General features: G+C 42.9%; 2 long non-coding RNA genes across 2 annotated transcripts; both read right to left on the reverse strand.

The window, feature by feature from the left end:
- Positions 1-6,141: 6,141 nt before the first annotated feature.
- On the reverse strand, positions 6,142-7,829 carry LOC310665954. The gene is made up of 2 exons (XR_014505730.1): positions 7,734-7,829; positions 6,142-6,841 (listed from the first exon to the last, which is right to left on the reverse strand). It is a non-coding gene; the product is annotated as an uncharacterized lncRNA (long non-coding RNA).
- A 6,236-nt stretch (positions 7,830-14,065) lies between these two features.
- On the reverse strand, positions 14,066-16,235 carry LOC310665932. Its single transcript, XR_014505723.1, has 3 exons — positions 15,525-16,235; positions 14,627-14,950; positions 14,066-14,479 (listed from the first exon to the last, which is right to left on the reverse strand). It is a non-coding gene; the product is annotated as an uncharacterized lncRNA (long non-coding RNA).
- Positions 16,236-23,567: the final 7,332 nt, after the last annotated feature.

Consider the following 23,567-nt stretch of genomic DNA (forward strand, 5'->3'; position numbering starts at 1 on the left):
TGTTGCTTCCACCAATCACATATTCATTGAGTTTATCCACATCTTTCACTATGACACCATTTCCCCAAGGTCTGTAATTAGGCAGCATTTGATGCTTATCACACTATAATCCTCACATCGCACACACTCTGTGGAGGTAACTTCAGAAGTGTGGTTTCTTGAATAGCAACACTGGCAAGAATGGAATGGACCTTCTCATCGGATCCGTCCCCATGACTCAACAGCGCAGGATTGCTCAGTGGTTTGTTATTCCGCCTGAGCTTCATGGCTTAGACTCAGAAATTCATTTTAATCTATTTGCTGCGGTTAGCTAGATGTGTCCATTCTGATTGGTCAAAAGGGAAAGACGAGATCAACATCTCAAAGACGTCAGGGTATTTTTACCTCCTCTGTTGTGAGCCATCCCCTCACCCCCCAAATGATACCATAAGAACATAAACAGAGTCTACTGGATCAACTCAATGGCTCATCTAGTCCACTATCCTGTTCTCACAGTGGTCAACCAGATGTCCATGGGAAAAGTGGAAGCAGGATTCAATCACAATAATACCCTCTGCTCCTTTGGGCTCCAGCAACAGAATTTTGTCTTTCTCACTGTCTCATTAGAGGACCTGTGCCTTGTTCCGCATCTTACAAGGAAAAGCCAACCATTAACAAAAGACTTGTGTCTTTATCTGCCTTCACAATTCTACCTGACATTTTTAACCGCTTCTCTCTGGGTAAGGATGGCGAGCATGTCAATGTTGGCTTAGCTGTATTGGTTATATGTCCAATGCTTGGGTTACATGAGTACACATAGGATTGTAGCCAACTAAGATATATAGAGAACAGACCTATGCAAATCAAAGATTCTAAGTCCAGCACTGAATTTAGTGCTGTGCTTGTGATTTAGTGCTGTGGCGGTCCACAAAGATAGAAGATAGGTGTTGGGGACTGGGCAGAGGAGGAGTGGTGGAGACCCCCTCCCCAACCTGACCCTTCCAGAGAAGAGGGAGATAGTTCAGAATTACAACAGAGGTTTGAGGGAGGTCACAGCTCATAGGCAGATAAGGTGAAAAGTTGGGGAATAATGAGAGACGAGGAGGAGGAGGAGGAGGAGGAGGAAGAAGAAGAACAACAACAACAACCAGGGAGTGACAGCTGACAGACACTGTGTCCTTAGAAAGCATTCCAGACCCCGCTCTCCCAGAACCCAGCAAGCCTTGAAAGTAGGAGAGCAAAGAGCTCAAAGACAGAGGGCACTCATCAGCACCAGTAGTAGAGGTGATGAATACTATGAATGAGGAAGTGGGAAGACGGGGGTAGGGGGGAGATTCAGTTAGGACAACACCATAATTCAAGAAGCTGGGTTCTAAAGCCCCCCCTCTCTCTGTAATACTGAATAAAAAGCAGATGGTAAGAACATTCCTTGTCATTGTACGTTCCTCAACAACTGGCCTAGAAAGTTGCTGACAGCAGCCTGACTGGTTGCTCAGACTGCACATGAATCAGTCCTGCATTTCACACACGGCCCCAGCTTTTTCCAAATTTTCACTCAACTTGAATGAATACATTAATGCAAGGAGTGGACAAGAGAAGTCCTTCTGGCTGGAGCTGTGGGGAATTGAAACCCAAGAACAGCTGCCCACAGGTTCTCCCCATCAGAAGAGACTACTGTAGCAGAACAATGGCTCATCCAGTCCAGCTTCCTGTTCTCACAATAACCAGCCCAATCTCCCAATTGGTAGCTCACCATCAGGATCTGAACACCTGAGTGACTCACCCCTCCTGTTGTGTCTAGAATCTGGCATTCAGAAGCACTGCTGCCCTGAATTGTGGAGGCACAGCAGTGCCATCATGGCTACTGGCCAATCCTCTCTTAAAGCCACCCAAGTTGGTGGCCATCACTGCCTCCTGTGCGAATGAATTCCATAGTTTAACTATGTGTAGTTTGAAGAAATGCTTGTATCTGGCCTGACTCTTCCAACATTCAGCCTTATTGGATGTCCACAAGTACTAGAATTACAAGAGAAGGAGAAAATGAGTTTCCCTATTGGCTTTCTCCATGCAATGTATAAACGCGGGTGGCACTGCTGGTTAAACCACTGAGCCTAGGACTTGCCGATCAGAAGGTCGGTGGTTCAAATCCCCGTGATGGGCTGAGCTCCTGTTGCTCAGTCCCACCTCCTGCCAACCTAGCAGTTTTAAGCACAAAGTGCAAGTAGATAAATAGGTACTGCTCCGGCGGGAAGGTAAACTGTGTTTCCGTGGGCTGCTCTGATTCGCTAGAAGCGGGTTAGTCCTGCTGGCCACATGACCTGGAAGCTGTACACCGGCTCCCTTGGCCAGTAAAGTGAGATCAGCGCCGCAACCCCAGAGTCGGTCATGACTGGACCTAATGGTCGGGGTACCTTTACCTTTACCTTTACATTTTTAATGCCATGTCACCTCTATCACAGCTTTCTTCTACACTAAACTGTCCCAAATGTTGTGTATCTCTGAGAAGGAGGAGGATGGGCAAACAAGAAGAAAGGGTGTGTGTCTTTCATGTTCTACATATTTGCACCTTGTTGTCCTCTATTGAAAACAGAACTCTGTACCGGATGGACTTTGGTTAGATGAAGCCAAGCCTGAATTTAGTAATCTTCTACGCAAGTACTGTCATCAGTACTACCTCAAACCCTCTGGCTAAGATCCAATGATGTGCTTGTGATGCAATACCTCATGGTTATCACACCTAACACCCATGCTCAGAAGGTGAGCTGGAAGTTATGTGTGAAATCTAGGAACTCATGACTTTATATGTGAAAAGAATTGGATTGTAACAATATGGTGTAGCCTTTCAGCAAGCGTTTTCATTGTTCTGGTTAAAACCTTCAGTTCTGGAGCCTTAGCAGCATAGTAAACAAACAATTCTTTTTCTGACTACCTTTGAAATGTTGAGATATGCAGAAGATGCCCCCCACCTCCAGTTTGTCATGCTTAGGGTACCTGTGGTCCTCCAGGTGTTCCTGGACTCTAACTTCCATCATTACCAGCCATTCTGCTTCTTCTGGGGGTTTATTTACATTTTCAGGGGTTTTCCCCAACCTGTGGAGCAGATCTGAGGATGGTGCTGGTCACACACAGGGGTGGTTAGGGGGGGAATTTCATTGCCCAAGTGGAAGTCATTGTTGCTGTTGTTGTTTAGTAATTTAGTCGTGTCCGACTCTTCATGACCCCCTGGACCAGAGCACGCCAGGCACTCCTGTCTTCCACTCCCCCCCCCCCCCCCCGCAATTTGGTCAAACTCATGAACACTATCCAACCATCTGGTACTCTGTCATCCCCTTCTCCTTGTGCCCTCCATCTTTCCCAACATCAGGGTCTTTTCCAGGGAGTCTTCTCTTCTCATGAGGTGGCCAAAATACTGGAGCCTCAGCTTCAGGATGTGTCCTTCCAGTGAGCACTCAGGGCTGATTTCCTTAAGAATGGAGAGGTTGGATCTTCTTGCAGTCCATGGGACTCTCAAGAGTCTCCTCCAGCACCAGAATTCAAAAGCATCAATTCTTTGGCAATCAGCCTTCTTTATGGTCCAGCTCCCACTTCCATACATCACTACTGGGGAAACCATAGCTTTAAGTATATGGACCTTTGTTGGCAAGGTGATGTCTCTGCTTTTTAAGATGCTGTCTAGGTTTGCCATTGCTTTTCTCCCAAGAAGCAGGTGTCTTTTAATTTTGTGGCTGCTGTCACCATCTGCAGCGATCATGGAACCCAAGAAAGTAAAATCTCTCACTACCTCCATTTCTTCCCCCTTTTTTGCCAGGAGGTGATGGGACCAGTGGCCATGATCTTCGTTTTTTTGATGTTGAGCTTCAAACTATATTTTGCGCTCTCCTCTTTCACCCTGGTTAAAAGGTTATTTAATTCCACCTCACTTGTTGTACGTGGTGCTGCCCTTTTGGCCTGGGTTGGAAACTTCAGCTGGTGCAGATTGTGCCCGCTACATTGCCGATGGAGGCATCTGGCTCATGGAGGCATCTCGTAATACCATTCTCACAGCATATTCACTGGCTGCCCATCTACCCCTAAGGCAGGTTCAAGGTCCTTGTGTTACTTTACAAAGCCCTGTACAGCTGAGGTCCAGAGACCATCTGAACCCTGGTATCTCATCTCAGTCACCAAGATCATCTGTAGAGAGAGCATTGTTGCTCTTTTCCTGAGTTGGCAAGACTTACTTGACAACAGGAAACCAAACCTTTAGTGTTATCTGCCCAGTTCAGCAGGAACCTTCTGTTTCAACTTTTAAACACCTCCTGAAGTCTTCTCTATTCTGTCAGGCTGAGGCTGGCAATTAGGAATAAATCTTTCCACAAGAGTTTGCTGATCTCTCAGCTTGACTTTCTATATGGTTTTTTTTGTATGGTATTATGTACATTTGAGAACTGCTGTGATTTCTTTTATGAATAGTGGTGTATATACATAACTTTATAAAAATATAAAGTTATTAATACGTAAGTGATTTATCTTGGTTCAGAAGTGTTTGTCACAGTTGCTTTTCTGCAAGGAGGAAAGTTGTGTGGCTTCCCTTTATTCCGGTTCTCTCTCCCTCCTCCTTCTTTGTTGAGAGGTTTTGCCATAGCCACAGCATTGGGATGGAATTGGCTGATGAGTGCAAAGAACTGATTGGCCAGAGTATGGGGGAATTTAGAAAAATATCTCCCATTGTCTTTCCAAGTTGAAATATCAGAATATGAGTATGGTGTGTGTGTGTGTGTGTGTGTGTGTGTGTTTTTAAAAGTTTTCTGTTTAATGTTTTTATTGGAATTTTGCCCCAACTGGAATGGCAGAGTTGCATTAGCAGGGACCTATGTACACAGAAGGGCACCAGAGTTGTGTTTTATTAATTGCCCAAGCTGGAATGCAGCCATTTGGCTGGAGAAGGTTTCTCCACCCATTCATAAACCAACCCTGACATCCAATGTCATCCCATTTCACAGTCACGGCAAGACCTTTGTATCGTATTCAACCAAGGCCACATTCAAACCATATTTTTCAAGTACTGTGATACATCTTTAGCAGTCATAGGTTCCCCCTAGAATTCTGAGAGCTGTCATTTCTTAAGGGTGCTGGGATTTGTCATGGGACAGCCTATTCCACTCCAGGAGCTATAATTCCTTGAGTTCCCCAGGAAAGTGGATTGTTAAACTCCCCTGAGAATTGAAGTTCTGGGAGGGGAACAGAGGTCTCCTGACCTGACAACTCTCAGCACCCATAACAAGTGACAGCTCCCAGGTTTCTTTGAGGGAAGCAATGACTATCAAAATAGCACCAGAGTGTATCAGACATATTGCATGAATATGGTCTAAGTTATTCCCCAAAGACACCCACTGAAATTTAACAAATGACAGTATCTGTTTAGGGAAGTTTTTAATGTTTAACAGGCTATTGTATTTTACTGTTCTGTTGGAAGCCGCCCAGAGTGGATGGGGAAACCCAACCAGATGGGCGGGGTAGATATAATAAATTATGATGATGGTGATGGTGATGATGATCTCTTTAACCAGGTGTTTGGCTGATTAACATTCTATGTCCTTTTAAATGTGTTTGTCAGAGGCAAGTATCAGTTTCTTTTGCTTTTGTCTTTGTTTTATTGTGTATTTTGTCTTTCATTTCGTGTTTTTATGTTGTGAATTGGATGAACGGCAGTATACAAATTTATTAATTGATGATGATGATGATGATGATGATGATGATGATGAATAGGTGGTGATTTCATGGGAAACAGACCAGACCAACAGTACAAGGAGCATTGCTGATCATTTCCTGAGTTGGTGAGACTCAGTTGACAACAAAGAGGAGACCCACTGAAATTTAAAAAATGATAATATCTCTTTAACCAGATGTTTGGTTCATTAACATTCTACGGCCTTTTGAATCTCTCTCTCTCTCTCTCTCTCTCTCCCTCTCCCTCTCTCTCTGAGTGTGTGTGTGTTATCGCATTGTTTTACTCTTCTTTGTTTTATTATGTATTTTGTGTTTTCAGTTTGTGTTTTTATGTTGTGAAGTACCCTTTGATCTTTGAATGAAGGGCAATATACAATTTTAATAAGCAACGATGGTGGTGAATGGATGGATGGTGATTACAAGGAAGACAGACCAGACCAACAGCACAAGGCATTACCATGAATTCAGATTTATTCATTCATATCCCAGACACCATGGAGAAAATGAAAGTATTTCAAGAAAAAAGACTCTTTCATCTGGATTTTTGAGACTGATTGAAGAGAAGAATTCCAGATTACTGAAGGTTGCGAGAATGAAACTAGAAGCATCAACCCCAATGAGGTTAACTCAGGAAGGCAACAAGCACGCATTAAATACATATTTTTTGACCTTGATCTCAGGTTTTGAGCTGGCAAACAGCAAGCTGGCATTCACTTCTGGGTGTTAGTACTGCTATCAAGCTTCAGATCCAGAGCCCAGGTAACAATTTCTAAAGTGCTCAGTACTTGTACTGCTGGCAAGTATAGCGAGACTGGTTGCAATAGCCCCGGCTAGAGCAACAACATGGGGAGCAGCCACATCTGGAACAGGCTTGACGCCTGTGGCAGCAGCAGGGAGAGCAGCCACATCTGGAACAGGCTTGACGCCTGTGGCAGCAGCAGGGGGAGCAGCCACATCTGGAACAGGCTTGACGGCTTTGGCAGCAGCAGGGAGAACAGCCACATCTAGAACAGCAGCTGCGCTTGTGGCAGCAGCAGGGAGAGCAGCCACATCTGGAACAGACTTGATGACTTTGGCAGCAGCAGAGGGAGCAGCCGCACTTGGAACAGCGGGAACTCTGGCCTCCACAACAGGACATTTTGAGGGAGTAAAGCTGAAAGAAACAAATAAGGATTTATTGTAATCATCAATGATATGTTCTCATCCATGCATTGTTCAGTATGTGTACAACTTGGAAGTCATGATTTACCTAGAGTGCTTCTCTGTTCGGGACCCTTTCATTATGGTTCACCCTTATTTTTATTATCTTATAATTGTTCATTCTATTATTAAATAATTTATAATTAAATTAATTATGCCCGTATAATATTTTAGCTTTTTCAACTGAAGGTAGAAATGGAACACATAATTCATCTTTACTGAACATTCCCAAAGTTTATCACTTGCGTTTTTAATATGCAATCAAAATCCATCGTTTGAATGTGATTCCCTCCTCACTCCCTCTGAATTTGAAACCTGAGCAACTTAACACTTTCAATATGTTCCATATTATTTAAGTAGCCTTCAGATATGGATAGTTGCTGTCAAATCCATTCAAATAATATTGCATACCAACCATTATATGTTTTCAGGCATGAAATACCCTTTTCATCAGTTAACTAACTAACTAACTAACTAACTAAGCCACACCATTATATGTGAGCTCTGTAACTTTTTCTCATAAAATATAAGATTGTTTGCCAACTATCATCTATAGAAAACATCTGGCCTATCCAGTATTAGGTCAATATTCAGAAACTATCTGAACAGTCTCAGAAGATTTAAATAGTTGCCATCAGAAATGTATGGTTCTCAATCGCAGCAAAGAACATTCCTAGCTGAAGGAATAACCCATATTCTATCAGTAAAGTAGACAACCTGATGGATCTGATCCTTCAAGTATTTTTGGTAGATCCACCCAATAGCAAAAATTTCAGGACTGGGGTTCTGGAAGACATTATATGCTACCTAAATTTTCAGCTTCCCAGCAGTTGAATTGAACTTACCTTGTACAGCAGTCAGAACTTGTCAGCTCAATGGAGATTCAAGTCAACGAGTAAAGAGCTCAGAGACAGAGGATCCTTTTATAGAGCTCCAAGAGCACCATCAAGGAAGCACCATCAATGAATGAACTCATGCTTCATTGCTACCTAAAGCACATGTCTATGTGTTGCATGCACTATCTACCAATCACATATTCGTAGAGTTTATTCACATCTTCCACGATGACAGCAATTTCCCAAGGTCTGTAATTAGGCAGCATTTGAAGCTTATCACGCTATTATCCTCACATCGCACACACTCTGTTGAGGTTACTTCAAAAGGGTGGTTTCTTGAATAGCAACACTGGCAAGAATGGAATGGACCTTCTCATTGGATCCATATGGCATGACACAACAGCGCAGGATTGCTCAATAGTTTGTTATTCCATCTAAGCTTCATTGCTGGAGCTCATAAATTCCTTTTAATCTAGGTGCTGTGATTCGCAATACATATTCAGTTTTGTAAGTCAAAGGGGAAGGTGAGATCAACATCTCAAAGACATCAGGGTATTTTTTTCACTCCTCTTCTGCGCCCTTCCCCCCGATGGGATGCTTCCAAGGAAGTGGGGGCATTTGGCATGCCCCCAGCTCGCTCCAGCCCACCGACCGGTTGCCAGGCGATCTGTGGTCCTTGGATCAGCATGTAACTGCGACTTGAGCTTCAGAAGTCTTCAGAAGCTGAGCATACAAGCCAGCAGAGTAAAAGACTCTTCGCAACAGAAGGGCAGATAGAGGCTGTGTAAAGCATATTTACAAGCAGTTTATTCAGCATCAGGACAAAGGAAAAACATGTCTTTTCCCTTTCGTGTCCAAGAGCAAGCAGCATAAGCAAAAGCTATACACAAATGGAAGTTCCCAGCAAGCTGTGCTGGAGTGTAAACAGGCATGTGACACACAACAGCCTGTTCCTCTTAAGGTGGAACAGAATATCGTAACACCCCCTCCCCCAAATGATACCATAAAAATGTAAGAAGAATATACTGGATCAACTCAATGGCTCATCTAGCCCACCATGCTATTCTCACAGTAGTCAATCAGATCTGCCCATGGGAAGTGTGCAAGCAGGATTCAAGCACAATAATACCCTCCACTCCTGTGATTTCCAGCAGCAGAATTTTGTGTTTCTCGCTGTACCATCAGAGGGCCTGTGTCACGTTCTGCATCATACAAGAAAATGTCAGCTGCTACCAAAAGACTCATGTCCTCATCTGCTTTCAGAAATCTATGTGGCATTTTTAATCTCTTCCTTCTGGGTGAGAATGGAGAGCATGTTGTTGTTGTTTAGTCGTTCAGTCGTGCCCGACTCTTCATGACCCCCTGGACCAGAGCACGCCAGGCACTCCTGTCTTCCACTGCCACCCGCAGTTTGGTCAGATTCATGTTTGTAGCTTCGAGAACACTGTCTAACCATCTCATCCTCTGCCGCCCCCTTCTCCTTGTGTCCTCCATCTTTCCCAACATCAGGGTCTTTTCCACGGAGTCTTCTCTTCTCATGAGGTGGCCAAAGTCTTGGAGCCTCAGCTTCAGGATCTGTCCTTCCAGGGAGCACTCAGGACTGATTTCCTTCAGAATGGATGCATTTGATCTTCTTGCAGTCCATGGGACTCTCAAGAGTCTCCTCCAGCACCAGAATTCAAAAGTGTCAATTCTTCGGCGATCAGCCTTCTTTATGGTCCAGCTTCTTTATGGAGAGCATGTAGATCCATCCAATAACACAAATTTCAGACCACTTAATGCAACAGAATTTTGTTTTTCCTGCTGTCTCATCTCTTCCCTCTGTATAAGAGCAAAGAGCATGTTCAATGTAGGTTTAAGAAGCTACTGTAGGGGTTATGTTCCTGAACCTTTGGTTACGTGATGAACACCTAGGATTGTAGACAACTACAAGTTATGTAGAAAGCAGAACTGTGGAAATCAAAGAATCTAAGTCCAGTGCTGAATCTAGTGCTGTCTAGGTGGCTCCTCTGAACAGGGCCAAGCCAAGAGAGTTGCAAAATAATAAACGAATGAATTGTTGTGAAAAGAAGAAATATTTAGAAGTGGGCACCAGATTTTGTCCTTGCTCATGGTGCCACATAAAGCAACTACTCTATTCTGAACTTAAAAATGGAAAGTGTAATGCTGGTGGTCAACAAAATAGGTTTAAAGACTGTCTCAAGGCAAATCTAAAAAAAATGTAGTATAAACACCAACAACTGGGAAACACTGGCCTGTGAGCGCTCCAGTTGGAGAACAGCCTTTACCAAAGGTGTCACGGGCTTTGAAGATGCTCAAACTCAGGACGCAAGGGAGAAACGTACTAAGAGGAAGGCACGCTTGGCAAATCCTCACCGTGATCAACTCCCACCACATGTCCCAACTGTGGAAGGATGTGTGGATCCAGAATTGGCCTCCACAGTAACTTACGGACTTATTGTTAAAACCGTGTTTGTGGAAGACAATCTTACTCAGCTATGAGTGATCACCAAAGAAGAAGAAGAAGATATTAGCCATATCTACCCCTGCTAAATTAGTTACTTCTATCAACTTCAATGGGTCTCCATGTGGATACAATATCCTCATTTGAATGAAGTATTTAAGAAAGATGGGATATGATGCTTTGGGGGACAAATATCATAACTCAAGAGAGACCTATTGGAATGTAATGTAAAAGTACTGTCTAAAATGTATAAAATATTATTGGAATAGGAGACAAATGATAAGCAAGTAAAATCCTCAATGATACATTGGGCAATAGATATTGGTCATGATATAGACATGGAAGCATGGGAATCATTGTGGAATATGGATAGAAAAGTTATAGCATGTTATGGTTTAAAGAGATAACTATATGAAAATGATATATTGATGGTATCTAACACCGAGTAAATTGGCAAAAATGTATAAATCTAAATCAAATAAGTGCTGGAAATGTAGAGAGAAAGAATGCTCTTTTTATCATGTGGTGGTCTTGTAGTAAGGTTAATGAATTGAAAAAGATGTTTTAAATAACTGGAGAAATAACCAGAAATCAAGGTAACAAACTTTTTATAAAAGAATAGAAATGGTTTATTGAATATTTACAGATAAATTGTAAACAGATAAGAACATTGGCAGGATTATTGTTATAACCTGCAGTTTCATAAGAGTATATATTTAAAGTAGATGAATAAATGAACAAATTAATTTGGATATGCAGAAGATATTAAAAATATATTTTAAAAACTGCAGAAAGAGGGGGAAAGAAGTCAAGTCTTGAAATGTTAAAATGACTGTAAAATTATTGAAAAGTATAAACTTGAAAATCAAATATATATATTTTTTAAAATACATTAAATCATTGAATCACAAAAAAAACTTATAGTGATTTTTATCACACTCCTTTTTTCCTGTTTTTTTTAAGCCAGTGCATAGAGGGCTATGTTCTAATTGTTGTTAGTCACCTTGGGATCTTAGCGTGAAGGGAAGGAAATAAATTGTACTACTACTACTATTACTACCAATGTATGAGCCTGAAAAAGCCAGATCAACAAAAGATCAAAGTAATTTTGGAGTTCTGAATTAGTGGGCAGTATCCAATGTTACTCCCACTTCAAGCAGACATACTGAAATTAATCAATATTGCTAAATTAAGTCAATTCATTTCAATGGGTTTACTTTGAGTAGGCCTTTGTCAGCAGCAATCCAGTGGGTTATACTCTATGTCAGTCCTACTCAGAGTATTCCTGTTGAAACTAATAGACATGAATAACTTAGGCCGATTAAAGTCAATGGGTCTAATCTGAAGAAGACTACTTTTGAACAGCCAATGTCTGTCACCCAAATGTTTTGCTATGCACCCTGCTTGGTGTCTACTGAAACTTTCCCTTCCTTCCACCCAGTTACATCTGTTTCTCCCTGACCACTTCATTAAAATGTATATGACCAACTCTTTGATTACGTGGTGGTGAACACATAACCCAGGCACTACCACAGACTTGAATGGCCAATGCTTTAGTTATTTGAGCAACACATCAAAGAACCTATTCCAGAGTTATATTGCCAGCCCATAAACCAAATTCCACTGAAGGATTATGAGGTGAACACATTGGTTACGTGGCCAACACTTGATGCTCATCCTACAGTACGGTTGAATGACAAATACCTGGGGTATGTTGGTCAGCTAGAGCACGATAATGAGTCATGACCATAACTAGGATCATGGAGTGCTGTAGAACAGATTCTTCACTGGAAAGCTCAAAACTGAAGCTTATAGCTACTGAGGAAGTTGGTAAGAAAGGGTGGTAAGGACAAGAAGGCCTGGGATGAAGGAGAAATAGAAGGCTTTTGTTAAAAAACCAGAAGCTTTTTTACTGGGTATAGTGTGTAAAGAGATACCGAGAGACAAGATAAAAAATTGTTCTTATATGCAACAACTGCGGCAAGAATTTTGTTAGCTCCAAAATGGAAAGTACCAACAAAAGAAGAGTGGCAGTTGAAATTGATGGACTTTGTAGAATTGGCAAAACTGATGGGAAGAATCCAGAACCAGCAATATTGAATATTCCAAAAAGACTGGAATAAATTGATATTATATTTGAAAGACAACTGTAAGCAGTTAACATCACTAGCAGGCTTATCTGAAGATTTGTAAGATGAAATTGTTACTTATTCGGGTGGAGTAATTTAATGATATAACAAGAATATGAGAGGAAGTGAAATGCAAGGATGCAAAATATAATTTTGTAAACCATTAGGTGGGAGGGAGGGAAGTTGGCAGGCTGAGTTGAGCCAAAGAGTTATAAGAAGAGGATATAATGTTACGTAATGTGATTATATGTAAAACTAATAATATATTTTTTAAAAAGTAATAGAAGGCAGGTGTGGTGGAACAGTCTCTGTTGGCAAGCCAAGGGACAGTTGGTGGTGGAACCCACCCAGTAAGTGGCAAAGGTGTCTGGAGAGACTTTCTACTGAAACCTTTGCTGAACAGCAAACTGGTGCTTTTAAACAAGGTTTCAGAATAGCAAGGAGGGAGTTGGGCAAAGCTCCATTGTACATGATTTTTGGTTAACATATATTGTTCTCATCTCTGTTATTTTTTCTTGTATTTTTTTAAAAAACTGTCCCTTTCCAACCCTGTTCCAAAATCACCGAATAATTTCCTATCTCATTACCCAATAGCCCATGGGTAGGCAAACCTAGGCCCGGGGCCCGGATCCGGCCCAATCGCCTTCTAAATCCAGCCCACGGATGGTTCAGGAATCCTCATGTTTTTACATGAGTAGAATGTGTGCTTTTATTGAAAATGCATCTCTGGGTTATTTGTGGGGCATAGGAATTCATTCATTTTTCCCCCTTCAAAATATAGTCGTCGTCCGTCCCCCCCCAAGGTCTGAGGGACAGTGGACTGGCCCCCTGCTGGAAAAGTTTGCTGACCCCTGCAATAGCCCCAATACTGTGGATTGAGCTGTTGTGCAACCTGCCTTCATTTTTGCTCCCCTATCCAACCCTGATACCAGGCAAATCCAGCACTACAAATCTTCCAATGGAGGGTGTGTGATGATACCTTTAGACACCCACACCCACACATGGATGTATATTTTATGTTGTAAAGACCTTAGGGGTATATTAATATCTAGAATATTTACCATAAACTGGGGAAACCCGTATTCAAAGATCACCTTGATTTCTCTACCACAGATAAAATGAGGAATCCTGTGCACTATCATGAGATAGTTAGATGAATAGCAGGGTAAAATAAAGCAATAATCATCAAACTGAGAGGTGCATTGAGTATGCAGGGTTGGACCTTCCTGCATCTGGGCTCCTGCTAAATGCATGATCTGCTAGCAACCACGAGGGAATGTTGCACTGAATGTAGAAAACTTTCAGATCAGGAAGGTAGCTTTTAAACCAGAAGATAAAAAGAGCTGGCTGGGTTAGGCCAATGATCAACAAGACAAGACACTGCCAGGAATGCAGAATTTTATTAGTGGACATAAGGAAGAGCTAGAGAGAGAAAATACACCCAATACACCGAAAGGAAAACATAGAACACCATATATATTTCATGAACATATCAAGGCACTTTTAGAGGTTTTCAACATGTTCTGAAGAGAAGAATCTTAAATTCACACGAAGGAGGCAGTGACAAAGGTTGAGGCATCTCACTCAACGGGAAGGTAACCAGCATGTCTTTAAGTATTGTATTTATGATGACGTTCATCCCTATATTCTGAGTGTTGAGCTAGCAACCAGAATGCTGGGTTTTCCTGCCCAGATCTGGCCTGACATGTTGTTCTTCTTGTTCTTCTTCTTCTTGTTGTTGTTTAAACCCAGGGCCCCGTTAGCAGTTTCTAAAGAGTTCAGCACTTGTACTGATAAGTAGAGCAGCAGGTCTGGCCGCAGCAGCAGGGGACACAGCAACTCTGGTTGCAACAGCAGCAGGGGGAACAGCCGCACTGATTGCAGCGGCAGCAGGGGCTGCGACGACAACGGGAACAGCAGCACGGAGAGCAGCAGGACTGGTTGCAGCAGCGGGGGCAGCAGTAGCGGGACTGGGAAGAGCAACAGCAGGGGGAGCAGCCACACCTGGAGCAGCAGGTCAACTTGCGACAACAGCAAGGAGAGCACCCACATCGAGAACAGCAAGACTGGGAACAGCAGCATGGAGAGCAGCCACACTTGGAACAGCAGGAGGACTTTTGACAACAGCAGGGGGAACAGCCACACTTGGAACAGCATTTAGCCTTGTGGCAGCAGCAGCAAGGGGAACAGCCACATTTGGAACAGCAGGAGGACTTCTGGCAGCAGCAGGGGGAACAGCCACACTTGGAACAACATTGAGACTTTTGGCAGCAGCAGGGGGAACAGCCACACTTGGAACAGCATTTAGCCTTGTGGCAGCAGCAAGGGGAACAGCCACACTTGGAACAGCAGGAGGACTTTTGGCAGCAGCAGGGGGAACAGCCACACTTGGAACAGCATTTAGCCTTGTGGCAGCAGCAAGGGGAACAGCCACACTTGGAACAGCAGGAGGACTTTTGGCAGCAACAGGGGGAGCAGCCACACTTGGAACAGCATTTAGCCTTGTGGCAGCAGCAGGGGGAACAGCCACACTTGGAACAGCTCTGACTCTGTGAACAGCAGCAGGGGGAGCAGCCACACTTGGAACAGCATTGAGACTTGTTTTGACAACAGGCCATTTTGATGGAGTGGAGCTGGAAAAAAGTGAAGAGTTGGTTTCAGTAATCAAACCATGCAGTCCTCACATCCATACATGCATGGAGAAACACACAATACATTTTTCTCTTCTTGTTATGCCTTCAATTATATTCCAAATTCCTGAAAATTATTAGTTACAGGAACCATACTTGACAGCCCCATGGTAATTTCAGCTGTGGCCTGAGAGCCCAACGCATATCAACATGCTAAGACAGAACTCAATAGACTATAGAAACTTGAAGTCTATTAGTCTGTAATGCCAACAAGAGATATCCAGCATTAAGTGACCATTTAGTCAAATAAGCTAAATGTCATAATATCTGAAGAACAATTTACAATTAGGAATGAAATTCTGAAAAGGGATTTCTTTGCAAATTCATTCCTTCTACTGCAAAAAAAAAAAAAATCTCTGTAAGGAATGAAGTGGAATAAAGTAGTAACGAAGAAAACCTGATGGATCTTGTCCTGCAGGTAGTTCCCGTAAATCTACCCAATAACTCTAATTATGTATATGGTTTCTGTAAGAGGTTTAATGCTATCTAAATAACCGGCAATTAAATTCGAACTTACCTTGTACTGCAGTCGGAACTTGGAAGCACAATGGAGATTCAAGGGAACGAGTGAAGAGCTTGGGAATGGAAGATCTTTTTATACAGGACTAAGCACCCAGCCCCTAGGAAATGAGGCACCGCCAATGAATGGAGACGTTCTTCATTACTACCCAAAGCACATGTCTATGTGCTGCGCTTTCCATCTCCCAATCCCATGTTCGTCGTGTTCGTTCACAGCTTCCACCTCAAGAGACTTTTCCCAAGGTCTATAATTAGAGGCATTTGAGGCTCATCACATTGTAAACCTCATGTCAAGCACACACCAGAGGGCACTTGAGAAGGACGGCTTCATGAATTCAAATGCTCGAAAGAAGGGAATAGACCGTTTCATTGGACCCATGCGGCTGAACGTCACCATTGTGACTCAACAGCGCAAGATTGCTCGCTAGATGGTTACACCATCTGAGCTCTCTTGCTAGAGGTCATTCCTTTTAATCTAAGTGTTCCAATTAGCAATGTGTGTACATTTTTATAAGTCAATAGGAGAAGATGAGATCAACACCTCAAAGACTTCAGGGCACCTTTCTTCCTCTTTTTGAGTTTTTCATTTGGAATCTCACATTCCTCCAACATCCATAGGCTTGGGAAGATATTCACAGGTTCACTGTATCATCAGAGCACCTGTGTGTGATGTTCTCGCTCCACCTGAGGTCAAGTCAGCTGTCACCAAAAGGAACATGTCACCTGCTTTTTTATGTACAGTGGTACCTCTGGTTACAGACTCTTCAGGTTACAGACTCCGCTAACCCAGAAATAGTACCTTGGGTTAAGAACTTTGCTTCAGGATGAGAACAGAAATTGGGCGTCGGCGGTGCGGGGGCAGCCGGAGGTCTCATTAGCTAAAGTGGTGCTTCAGGTTAAGAACAATTTCAGGTTAAGAACAGACCTCTGGAAAGAATTTAGTTCTTGGTACCCGATGTACCAGGGACGCGGGTGGCGCTGTGGGTTAAACCACAGAACCTAGTACTTGCCAATCAGAAGGTTGGCAGTTTGAATCCCGTGACAGGGTGAGCTTCCATTGCTTGGTCCCTGCTTCTGCCAACCTAGCAGTTCGAAATGACCCGGAAGCTGTACGCCGGCTCCCTCAAAATGACCCAGAAGCTGTACGCCGGCTCCCTCGGCTAATAAAGCGAGCTGAGCGCCGCAACCCCAGTGTTAGTCACGACTGGACCTAATGGTCAGGGGTCCCTTTACCCTTTACCTTTTACCCGATGTACCACTGTCTTTATATACAAAGGACAGTGTTAAGGCAATGGATGTTGAATACTGCAGTGATCCCCACCCCTAACAAATAGATAGAATCAACTGCTAACAACTGGGAAAATGTATCACCTACTATATGTGAATGATTTGGGGAAAGAAGAAAACCCTGGTCATAGCAGTAATGATTACTTTTACCTATTACAAAATAATACCTAGAAAGCAATGTAATAGGTTCGTGAAAAAATGGGTCTTTTCATTACATTTTCTAATTCTGTGCTTAAGTATAATGTCCATAGAATCATAGAATCATAGAATCATAGAGTTGGAAGAGACCACAAGGGCCATCGACTCCAACCCCCTGCCAAGCAGGAAACACCATCAGAGCACTCTTGACATATGGTTGTCAAGCCTCTGCTTAAAGACCTCCAAAGAAGGAGACTCCTTGGCAGCAAATTCCACTGTCGAACAGCTCTTACTGTCAGGAAGCTCTTCCTAATGTTTAGGTGGAATCTTCTTTCTTGTAGTTTGGATCCATTGCTCCGTGTCCGCTTCTCTGGAGCAGCAGAAAACAACCTTTCTCCCTCCTCTATGTGACATCCTTTTATATATTTGATATATTATATATATATATATACTTCCAGTGTTGTGCTGCTTTCAATCTGTTGTAATGCTTTGGGTATCTGCCCAAATATTACTTTTTTGGATCTAATTAGCCACTGTGTTGAGGAGGTTAGACTAGGACCTGGGAGTCGAGGGTTCAAATCCCTGTTTGGCCATGAAGCTCCCTTGGTTACCTTGAGCTAGTCACTGCTTCTCAGCCTAACCTATGTCATAAGGCTGTTGTGGGGATTAATTAATGAGGGTAGGATATAAATGCAATAAAATAAACAAACAAATAATGATCAATTAAATAATAATAAATCAGATACATTTAAACAGTTTTAAATACAAATAAACAACATTAAGTCAATATATTTTTAAAAATAAAGTAAGTGTGTATGTGTGTGTGTCTGTGTGTGTGTGTGTGTGTGTGTGTGTGTGTATGTATATATGATACATGTGAGATTTGAAGGACTCATTATCTTTTCAGGCTAATATTGGGGACTGAGCTCAATGGATATTTTGCATTTCCTTGTTTTGCAATTTTCACATACTCCTTTTTTTCAGTGTGTACTCTATTAGCTGTCTGACTCAACCTGACCTTACTCACTGCAAACTTTATGCTCTTCGGATTCGTGGCGCAGGTTTCCTGTTGAGAACTGGTTTCGCAACTAGTAGCAGAACTAAAGTTCTGCTTCTGTAAATCATTGGGAAACATATCCAGGGATGGTATTGTGCCTCCAGGGTCTAGTAGCATCAGTTTTCTCAGAAAATAAATATTTTTATTTCTTTATTTTGAGTTCATTCTTTCATAAAATGTATAGACCATTTGATTGTAAAGAACCCTTGCCACCTCATCTTGCACTTTCAAAAGCAATCAGACCTTCCTGCAATTTGTTTTCTCCTTTGCAAAATGTCCCTCTCCTTTTACACGTGCCACTCATTTTTGTGGTCTTCGGACGATTTCGATTCACTCATCCATTTTTGCAGTCGATGGTGCTTGTGTTTGTTCCTTCTTCTTCTTTAAATCAGGTTGGGGGATTTTCTATTTGTTAAAGCAGTGTTCTTCAACCTTGAGTCCCCCATATGTTGTTAGGCTGGCTCAGGAGCTTTCTCCTGAGTGCAGAGTGTTTGAGGACCAGGACATTCGCAAGGAAACCAAAATGCTTATTTACAAAGCTATTGTACTACCAACCTTACTGTATGCTTGTGAAACATGGACCACTTATAAATGCCACCTCCAACGCCTTGAAAGATTCCACTAATGGGGTCTCCGAAAAATGTTACACATCATCATAAAATACACAGTTTTAACAATAAGTTCGTAAGTTACTCTGGAGGCCAATTCTGGATCCACACATCCTTCCACAGTTGGGACATGTGGTGGGAGTTGATCACGGTGTGGATTTGCCACGCGTGCCTTCCTCTTAGTACGTTTCTCCCTTGCGTCCTGAGTTTGAGCGTCTTCAAAGCCCGTGACACCTTTGGTAAAGGCTGTTCTCCAACTGGAGCGCTCGCAGGCCAGTGTTTCCCAGTTATCAGTCATCATAAAATACCAGGTCACCTTCTGCAGCCCAGTTGTGGATGTGATGTGATGGACACAAGCTCATGGGGAATTTTTAAAAATTATAGCTATCAGGACTCAAGGAAGAGCAAAATCCACATTACAGTGTAAAAACTGCATGTAAATAAGACTGAAGGCAAACAGGGTTGATGGGGCACTGCCCAATTTACCCTAATAGGCTGGCCTCCAATGACAATGACAACAACAACAGCGGCAATAATACAGAAATGTGTCGTATTAGGAATCCTCAGACACCATATGAATCAATCTGGCTAACCTGATCCACACACACACACACACACACACACACACACACACCATTCACACACAAAAACAAATCTCATTACAGCAAACAAAAGACAACCAACCACACCCTAGGCTACCCCAACCCCTTTCACCACCAAAGAAAGAAAGAAAGGAAGAAGAAGAAGAAGAAGAAGAAGAAGAAGAAGAAGAAGAAGAGGTGGAGGAGGTGGAGGTGGAGGAGGGCAAGGGGAGAGGGAGGAGTTTGGACTTGATATCCCACTTTTCACTCTCCTTAAGGAGTCTTAAAGTGGCTAACAATCTCCTTTCCCTTTCTCCCCCACAACAAACACTCTGTGAGGTGAGTGAGGCTGAGACACTTCGAAGAAGTGTGACTAGTCCAAGGTCACCCAGCAGCTGCATGTGGAGGAGCAGGGAAACGAACCCAGTTCACCAGATTATGAGTCCACCACTCTTAACCACTACACCACGTGAGTAAGAGAATCCACACAAGTGACACTGAGACAAAAACCCACACCTACACTAAGTACAAGAACAGAAGCATTGCCACCTGACTCCACCCCACTCACCGTTCCCCCTCTCCCTCTTTCCTCCTCTTTTCTTAAACCTAACCTAACAATGTAGATAACACTAATGTCTAGCAACAAATGAAACTGATCTTGACATAACTTGAAAAAAGAGACATTGCACATATTTTTGTAAACTAAGAAATCTCCAATAAAAATATACTTTAAAAAAAGAAATGTGTCTTATTATTGACTGTTATCAATAGAATTTATACCCTGCCCTTGGAAATGTAAATAACTATCTGATTTTTGAAAAGCTAGTTCATTAAAAAAAATGAATTAAAATAAATTGAATTAATTGAATTAATGTGCAATAGATTGTCGCTGTTTTGACTTTCATTTTGCTATCTTATTTCATGAGCTGGAGAAACTGCTTTTTGAATAATGATTTTTATTGGGTACTAAAGGGACGCAGGTGGCGCTGTGGGTTAAAGCCTCAGTGCCTAGGGCTTGCCGATCGAAAGGTCGGCGGTTCGAATCCCTGCGGTGGGGTGCGCTCCCGTTGTTCGGTCCCAGCGCCTGCCAACCTCGCAGTTTGAAAGCACTCTCGGGTGCAAGTAGATAAATAGGGACCGCTTACTAACGGGAAGGTAAACGGCGTTTCCGTGTGCGGCTCTGGCTTGCCAGAGCAGCGATGTCACGCTGGCCACGTGACCCGGAAGTGTCTGCGGACAGCGCTGGCCCCCGGCCTCTTGAGTGAGATGGGCGCACAACCCTAGAGTCTGTCAAGACTGGCCCGTACGGGCAGGGGTACCTTTACCTTTACCTTAAAGGGAGCACCAGGAATGAGTTTCTTGAATCAAGGAAGCGGTGTCCCCAAACATTTGGGAATCACTGCTGTAACCCATTTAGCTTAGTATTGTCTCCACAATAACTGCTATCAGCTATCAGTTCCCCAGGGTTTCAGACATAGATTTTTCTCTGTGTCCTACCTGGACATGCCAGGGATTGAACCAGGGACCTTCTGCATGCAGAGCAGGGGCACTTCCATTGAGCAATGCACCTTCCCGCAAGGAAGAGTTTTGTGAAGTACAGAATGAACCAACAACACCCTGCAAAGCCATGATTCCAGAATTTCATTGTAGGAGTCATTTCAGAGTTAAAGGTAAAGGTAAAGGACCCCTGACAGTTAAGTCCAGTCGCAGATGACTCTGGGGTTGTGGCACACATCTTGTTTTACTGGCCGAGGGAGCTGACGTTTGTCCAAGGACAGTTTTTCCGGGTCATGTGGCCAGCATGACTAAGCTGCTTCTGGCAAAACCAGAGCAGCGCATGGAAATGGTGTTTACCTTCCCGCCGGAGTGGTACCTATTTATCTACTTGCACTTTGACCGAAGCTAGGACCGAACAATGGGAGATCACCCCACTGCAGGGATTTGAACCACCGACCTTCTGATCGGCAAGCCCAAGGCTCAGTGGTTTACACCACAGTGTCATCTGCGTCCCAGAGTTAGGCAGAGACAATCACGCACCAAACACCAAGGGGATAATAAGAGCACCATATATTCCATGAAAAAGTCAGGCCTCCTTCACTGAAAATTTAGAAGAAGTATTGAAGAGAATTAAGCAATAGTTTCACAAAAGGGGACGGAACACTGAACTCAGCAATGAGGCATTGAACTCAGCGAGATGAGCCTGGGAAGAAAACCAGGATATATATATATATATATATATATATATATTCCTGACATTCCGGGTGTTGAGTTGACAAGCAGCCAGTGGAATGTTGCTTCCTTGTTGGTTTTTATATCCGCAGTGCTGTTGGCAATTTCTAAGGAGCTCAGCATTTGGCGTGGAAAGAATTGCAACCAGAAGAGCAGGAGGAGTTGGAGCCACAGCAGCAAACAGAGCAGCAACCCTGGTTGCAACAGCAGCAAGGGGAACAACCACACTGGTTCCAGCAGCATGGGGTGCAATGAGAAGAGGAGCAACAGTTGCTACGTCTGAGGTTCATTACTTGTGCTCATTCCTTCTAATGCAGTGATGGCCAACCTTGGCCCCCCAGCTGTTTTGGGACTATAACTCCCATCATCACTAGCTAACAGGACCAGTAGTCAGGGGGTGATGGGAATTGTAGTACCAAAACAGCTGGAGGGCCAAGGTTGGCCATCACTGTTCTAATGCATGTGATGTAATTAGAATAAGTGTACATATTTTTATAAGTCAATAGAAAAAGATGGGGTCAACATCTCAAAAACTTCAGGGAATTTTTTTTCTTACTCTATTTTGAGACCCACCACTGCAAAAAAAAAAGGGGGGGGGGGAAGATACCTTAAGAATATAAGAAGAGTCTTCTGGATCTGGCCACTAGTTCATCTAGTTTACCATCCTGATTTCACAGTAGTCAGCCAAATGCCCTTTGGATAATTGCAAGCAGGATTCAAGCACAATAGCACCCTCCCTTCCTGTGGTTTCCAGCAACAGAAATGCATGTTTCCGGCATAATGTTCCAGCACAATATAAAGCAAAGCCAACTGTTATCAAAAGGTTCATATCTTCAGAATTCTAGGCATTATCCACGATGTAAGAGAAAGAAAATACCAGAGACACCAACAAGCTTAACTCTAGTTTAAGCTCAGATTAAATCATTGAATCACCCGAACAACCTATAGGACTTTTATCACACATCTCTTTCCTGATTCCCCCCCGTAGCCAGTGCCTAGTAGGCTACTCTGTGTGTTATGAAGCAACTACTGTGTTTTAATTGTTGTTAGCCACCTTGGGACCTTAGGGTGAAGGGAAGCAAATAAATTGTACTACTTCTACTATCACTACCAATGTATGAGCCTGAGTAAACCAGATCAACAAAAGATTAAAGTGATTTTGGAGTTCTGAATTAATGGGCTGTACACAATGTCACTCTCACTTAGAGCAGACCCAGTGAAATTAATCAATATTACTAACTTAGGGCAAGTCTTTTCGGTGGGTTTACTCTGAGTGGGCCTTCATCATCAGCAATTCACTGGTTTATACTCAGTCTCAGTCCTATTCAGTGAATGCCCATTGTAATTAATAGACATGAATAACATAGGCCCTTTAAAGCAATGGCTCTAATCTAAAGAATATTATAATTATTGGACAGTCAATGACTGTCACCCAAATTTTCTACAATGAGCCCTGCTTGGTGTCCACTGAAGCTTTTCCATTCTTCCATCCAGTTGCAGCTGTTTCTCCCTGACCACTTTATTAAAGAGTATACTACCAACTCTTTGGTTATATGCTGGTGAAGACATAATCTAACACTTCGGTTATGTGAGCAACACATCAAAGGACCGATTCGAGAGCTACATTGTCAACACATAACCCAGATGCCATTGAAGGATTTTAAGGTCAACACCTTGATTACATATGCAGCACATGATCCTGAGCCTACAGTAGAATTGTGTAACAAATATCTGGAGTACGTTGGCCAAATAGAGCATCAGAATGAGCCATGCCATGGCAGTAACTGGGATCATTGAGTGTGGTAGACCAGTTCATTCACTATAAAGCTCAAAAGTGAAGGTTTGCAGCTACTGAGGAAGATGGTGACAAGGGCTGGAGAACATCAGGAGACCCAACAGTGAAGGGGCAACACTGCCATCAGTAGCATTGATGGCCTTAGCCTCCATGAACAAGCCTCATGTTCTTTTGGATAGGCACATAGAAAGTTGCCGTATACAGAATCAATCCATTGGTTTTGGAGCTGGAACATTCTCTGGTCCACTTGAACATGATGGGTTTTGAACCTGGGACCTTGTGCAGATAAAGCAGACCCTCTACCCTCCAACTGAGCTAAAGATTTTCAACCAACAATAGAAGACAC

This window comes from Podarcis tiliguerta (assembly GCF_965153285.1).
Source record: "Podarcis tiliguerta genome assembly, chromosome: 16".
In the NCBI taxonomy this organism is placed as follows: domain Eukaryota; kingdom Metazoa; phylum Chordata; class Lepidosauria; order Squamata; family Lacertidae; genus Podarcis; species Podarcis tiliguerta.